The sequence below is a fragment of the Coregonus clupeaformis genome, unplaced genomic scaffold (genome assembly GCF_020615455.1).
Source record: "Coregonus clupeaformis isolate EN_2021a unplaced genomic scaffold, ASM2061545v1 scaf0102, whole genome shotgun sequence".
NCBI lineage: Eukaryota > Metazoa > Chordata > Actinopteri > Salmoniformes > Salmonidae > Coregonus > Coregonus clupeaformis.
In genome coordinates, this window is record NW_025533557.1 from 694,446 (window position 1) to 701,277 (window position 6,832).

Below are 6,832 nucleotides of genomic sequence, written 5' to 3' on the forward strand. Positions count from 1 at the left end.
AATTGACAAGACAAGACAAATGGAATTATGAGATATGGAGCGGCAGTGGCTAGAAGGTCGGTGACGACGAACGCCGAAGCCTGCCCGAACAAGGAGGGGAGGCAGCTTCGGAGGAAGTTGTGACAAATACAAACATCTGTAATGGGTTCAGGGTTGTTTATACGAGAGACAGGTGTAGTGGACTACTAGCTGAACCAGCAAGCATGAGCAAATATATGGCCTTTTGGTTATTAGTGGAGTGAAGAGTAGTGGACCCACCAGAATGTATCCAAGGCAGGATACCCAGAAGAAACCACAAAGGAATCTCCGGTTTATTGTAGAGATGCGGTGGTACGCTCTTGCTCCAGCGCCACGGGATACAGTTCTACCGTGACAGAGCTTAGGCGAGCAGACCCCATTAAGCAGACACTTTTAAGCGACTTAGTCATGCGACTTAGTCATGCATAGCTTAACCTCTTTCTAAATATGTTGGAACACAAATTGCTTTATGTAATGAAGAGTACATGTGTAATAAAACAATCCACTTTTAAATTGTTCTCTAATTACACATTACAGAATACCCAAGTCGACTGTTTTATTGGTGTGACATGCGTCACCTAACTGTGATTGCACCCAGGTGCGTCTTGTTATTGGTGGGTGGGGTTTTTCCTATACATTCCCATTGTTTCCCAGTGGCTAGAAGATTCCCATTATTTGTAAAGGTTGGAGTGCCTTGAGAGGACAAGAGAAGTGAAGGTGACTTAGACCAAATTTCCAGTAATGGCAGCCTGGTAGTTGAATCGTAAGTATGAGTATGATCTCCAGCCAGGATCAGCTCTCCTTCTCCCTGGACACGCCTCCCTAAACCTATGACCTTTGTATGTATTGCTGTTTCTAATTTAAAGTGATATAATCATTGTATGACCGTTAGCGCTGAAGATTGTGTGATATAATTGCGGAGCGCTCCAATGGTGATTATAGAGATGTGACTCTCTAACATTGGTGCTGAAAGGTATTGGTGCTTCAGAAAATAAATCTGCTGTCTATTTGAAATCTATCTCAGGCACATCAGATACAACTAATTGCATTAGGCTGTATCAATGGCTTTGTGATTCGTTGGCCAGTCAATTCAGGTGTGATAAGGCCGGGCTGGATAAAAATGCTTTCTTGCTGTTCACTTGGAAATGAATTAGGAAACATGGCATCACTTTGTTTTTCCATAATAACTGCTATGTAACTGCTATGTAACTGCTATGTAACTGCTATGTAACTGCTATGTAATTACAGTCTAGCGGTATTAGTTGTTAGATACAGCACAACTCCAGCCAACATGTTTCAGAACAATGCTTATACTGCATTTATTACTGTGTACTAGTTGTATAGGTTTGAGGGCGGCTTGATGTAGTGTGACCAGATACACTGTCATTACTACTTACATAGGCATCCATCTCACAGTTGCTGAATGATTATGGATTGATAAGTGATTTGTAGTGAACCGCATAGTTTTAAGTAATAGATTTCTGAATAGATTTCACTTATGATTCAAATCATGGACCTCATTCCTGTAAATCACTCATTAATGTGCAAAAACCTTCCTCAACCATGAATGCTTACTCTCAGAAGAATCCTCCATATTCCTCCTGCCCCTGGGCGAGATCATGCAACATCACAAAGTTCACTTCCACTGCTATGCTGATGACGCCCAGCTGTACCTCTCCACCAAACCCACCACTCCCCTCACTCATCAGCTGCCTTCACGACATCCAGAGCTGGATGAACATGAACCTCCTCAAACTCAACAGCAACAAGACAGAGGCTCCAAATCCACTCTCTCCAAGCATCACCACAGATGGTTTCCCGGTTCATCTGTAAACACATGTCAAAAGCCTCAGTGTCTCCCTGGATAGTTCCCTCTCTTTCCAACCCCACATAAAAACCAGCACCCGGACAGCATTCTTCCACCTCCGCAATAACTCCAGGCTCCACCCCTCTCTGTCACACTCCAGCACTGAAACCCTCATCCATGCCATGGTTACTTCCTGACTAGGCTACTGTAACACTCATCACCAGATGCCTTGGTTACTTCCTGACTAGACTAATGTAACACTCTCCTCACCAGATGCGTTGGTTTCTTCCTGACTAGACTACCGTAACACTCTCCTCACCAGATGCCTTGGTTACTTCCTGACTAGACTACTGTAACACTCTCCTCACCAGATGCCTTGGTTACTTCCTGACTAGACTACTGTAACACTCATCACCAGATGCCTTGGTTACTTCCTGACTAGACTACTGTAACACTCATCACCAGATGCCTCGGTTAATTCCTGACTAGACTATTGTAACACTCTTCTCACCAGATGCCTTGGTTCCTTCCTGACTAGACTACTGTAACACTCTCCTCACCAGATGCCTTGGTTACTTCCTGACTAGTGTAACACTCTCCTCACCAGATGCCTTGGTGGTCCTCTGTAGCTCAGCTGGTAGAACACGGCGCTTGTAACGCCAAGGTAGTGGGTTCGATCCCCGGGACCACCCATACACAAAAATGTATGCACGCATGACTGTAAGTCGCTTTGGATAAAAGCGTCTGCTAAATGGCATATTATTACTATTATTGGTTACTTCCTGACTAGACTACTGTAACGCTCTCCTCACCAGATGCCTTGGTTACTTCCTGACTAGAATACTGTAACATCCTCCTCACCAGATCCCCACCAAACTCATCAATAGACTCCAACTGGTTCTGAATTGCTGCCAGAATCCACACCAGCACCAGATCAACTGAACACATCAAACCAATCCTGGCTCCCTGTGCAATCCTGTATTAACTTTAAAATACTCCTCCTCACATACAAAGTCCTCCACAACCTGGCACCCACCTACCTCTCTGATCTTTTCCCAGTCTATTCCCCCTCCCGCTCCCTCCGCTCCTCCTCTGCTGGTCTCCTTGTCTCCCCCCCATTCCACCTCTCCACCATGGGTGCCTGGGCCTTTAACACCTATTCCCAACCAAACCCTTACCCTAAGCCGGGTAACCTACCTCCTTAAACCAAACCCTTACCCTAAACCGGTACCCTACCACCGTAAACCAAACCCTTACCCTAAACCGGGTACCCTAACACCTTAAACCAAACCCTTACCCTAAACCGGGTACCCTACCACCTTAAACCAAATCCTTACCCTAAGGTATCCTCTTCCCAACCCCTCCCTTCTTTTTTTATCGGTCCTATTTTGTCTGGTCCTTTGATTTGAGATTGTTTAAATGTTTTATTGCTGTTGATTGATGCACTTGATTTTATGACCTTATGTATCACACTTAATTTTATGTAGGCCTACTTTTAATGTAAGATGTCTTTGAGAGTCCTGAAAGGTGTCCGCCAAATTAAAATGAATTATTATTATTAGTAGTAGTAGTGAATCTGTCACGACTTCCGCCAAGGCTGCCTCCCCTCCTTGTTCGGGCAGGTTTCGGCATTTGTTGTCACTGGCTTACTAGCTACTGCCGATCCCATTCTCATCACTCCACTTGTCATGTCTTGTCTTGTCAATCACACACACCCGGTGCTCATTCCCCTAATTAGTATGTGTATAAGTGTTCCCTCTGTTCCCCTTGTCTTTGTGAGTGATTGTTTCATTGTGAGAGCGGGTAGCTTGGTTGAGCTACTCTTCCATTTGTTATTGCCAAGGTGGAATATTTCCCTTGTGATAGTTTCGTATTGACGCTGGGTGCGTTTTATTTACGTAAACGAAATAAACTCTGGACTTCAGTGTTTTACCTCCTGCGCCAGACTCCTTCATTCACACCTCATCACAGAATCACTCACCCGCTGAATGAAGTCAGCAGGAGAAGACCACATGCCTGGACTTGTGGCAAGGGTCCAGGAGCATTCCTCGATGCTGGCCAGCTTGGGGGAAGCGATGGATCGGGTTCTTCAGGTAGTACAACGCCAGGAGAGGAGAGGACCTGATCTTTCGAGACCAGCTGGTCAACCGGATCCAGCCACCTACACCCCAGCCCCTGGAGGGATCCAGATATCCCGGCCACCGGCGTTTGATGGGACGGCAGCGCGATGTAAGGGATTTCTGCTCCAACTAGAGTTGTGTTTCTCCAGCATCAGGCCGGCGCCACTGGAGCGGGAGAAGGTATCCGTCCTCATTTCCTGCCTTTGTGGGAGAGCCCTGGAGTGGGCCAACGCGGTGTGGAATGAGGGAGGTGCCGCGTTGGAGGACTACGGGGAGTTTGCTCGCCTCTTTCGGGCCGTTTTCGATCACCCGCCTAAGGGTCGAGAGACGGGCGAACGACTGGTCCATCTGAGGCAGTGGACGAGGACCACACAGGACTACGCGCTGGAGTTCCAGACGCTGGCAGCGGGGTCCGGGTGGAACGAGCGGGCCCTGATCGACCATTTCCGGTGCCACCTAAGGGAGGACGTCCGGCGGGAGCTAGCCTGCCGTGATGCCATGCTATCGTTCTCCCAACTGGTGGACATGGCCATTCGGCTGGACAATCTGCTAGCAGCCAGAGAACGTCCTGGTAGGGGTCTGCACGTTCCCACTCCGGATGATTCTGACCCCAAGCAGATGGAGCTGGGGGGAGCCGCCGGTCGAGAGAGCGCAGGAGGACAGCGACAGTGCCACTCTGGTGGCACGAAGGGACAATCCACTTCACATCGCAGTCAACGTTCCTTTGGGTCTGGAGGCGGTAGGCAGGGTACTCATGCATCACCCCAAGTAACAAACACCCAAAATTGTTCAGAGCCCTTTGCGGCGCTCTGTACTTTATCTATCTCCATTCCCGATCACCTGGTAGTTTCCCAGTGTAAGGCGCTAGTCAATTCAGGCGCAGCTGGGAACTTTATGGACAGGGCATTTGCACGCTGTCAATGCATTTCATTGGTTCCCCTATCCATTCCACTCCCCATCAGAGCACTTGATAGTCGACCATTAGGGTCCGGGTTGGTTAAGGAGGTTACTGTACCAATCACTATGATTACACAGGAGACGCATGTTGAGCAGGTCACTTTTTTGATTATTGAGTCTCCTGCTTACCCTGTAGTCTTAGGTATTCCGTGGTTAGCCCTTCATAACCCCACTTTTTCATGGCCGCAGAGGGTTCTTACGGGGTGGTCGCGTGAGTGTCCGGGTAGGTGTCTAGGTGTTTCCGTTGGTGCGACCACGGTGGAAAGTCCAGACGGTACCCCCACCATGCGCATTCCCCACGAATACCATGATCTGGCACTCACGTTTTCCAAGACGCAAGCGACTAAATTACCACCTCATCGGGAGGGGGATTGCGCGATAAACCTTTGGGTAGACGCTGTACCTCCCAGGAGTCATGTGTATCCCCTGTCGCAGGCTGAAACGGAGGCTATGGAAACATACGTCACTGAGTCCCTGCGCCAGGGGTATATACGTCCCTCCACTTCACCTGCTTCCTTGAGTTTCTTCTTTGTGAACAAGAAAAATGGTGGTTTACGCCCGTGCATTGATTATCGACCACAGAATAAGGTGACTGAACGATTTAGTTATCCTCTTCCCTTCATTCCTTCAGTGATTGAGTCAATGCATGGGGCCCATTTTTTCACCAAATTAGACCTCAGGAGTGCCTACAACCTGGTGCGTATTCGGGAAGGGGATGAGTGGAAAACCGCATTCAGAACAACCTCGGAGCATTATGAATACCTGGTGATGCCCTACGGTTTGATGAATGATCCATCCGTTTTCCAGTTCTTTGTGAACGAGGTGTTTCTGGACATGCTTGGTCGCGGTGTGGTGGTCTACATCGATGACATCCTGGTGTATTCCGCTACGCGCGCCGAGCATGTGTCCCTGGTTTGCAAGGTACTGGTCCGACTGCTGGAGAATGATCTTTATGCCAAGGCAGAGAAGTGAGAGTTTTTCCAGCAGTCAATCTCCTTCCTCGGATACCGCATTACTACCACAGGTGTGGAGATGGAGGGAGATCGCATTTCAGCCGTGCGTAATTGACCGACTCCAACCACGGTGAAGGAGGTGCAGCGCTTCCTTGGCTTTGCCAACTACTATCGGAGGTTTATTCGGGGCTTTGGCAAGGTCGCAGCTCCCATTACATCTATGTTGAAGGGTGGGCCGTCCCGGCTCCGCTGGTCTGCTGAGGCTGATTTGGCCTTCAGTAGATTGCGGGGTCTGTTCACCTCAGCCCCGGTACTGGCTCACCCCGATTCATCACTACCGTTCGTAGTGGAGGTGGATGCGTCTGAGGTAGGGATAGGTGCTGTCTTATCCCAACGCTCGGGCACGCCACCCAAGCTCCGCCCCTGTGCCTTCTTTTCGAAGAAGCTCAGCTCGGCGGAGCAGAACTACGGCGTTGGTGATCGGGAGCTGCTGGTTGTTGTCCGAGCTTTGACGGTGTGGAGGCATTGGCTCGAAGGGGCGAAACACCCTTTCCTCGTCTGGACAGACCACCGTAACCTGGAGTACATTCGGGCAGCGAGGAGGCTGAATCCTCGCCAGGCCAGGTGGGCCCTATTCTTCTCCCAGTTTGATTTCACACTCTCATACATTCCGGGTACGAAGAACGTGAAGGCAGACGCACTGTCTTGGCTGTATGACACAGAGGAGAGGCCCAGAGACAACACCCCCATACTCCCGGCCTTATGCATTGTGGCGCCGGTAGTATGGGCGATGGATGCTGATATAGCGCAGGCATTACGCACAGATCCATCTCCACCGCAGTGTCCAGCTGGGCTGCAGTACGTACCTGCACTTATCCATGATCGTCTGATCTACTGGGCACACACGACACCCTCCTCTGGTCATCCAGGTATCGGTTGTACAATGTGCTGCCTGACCGAGAAGTACTGGTGGCCTA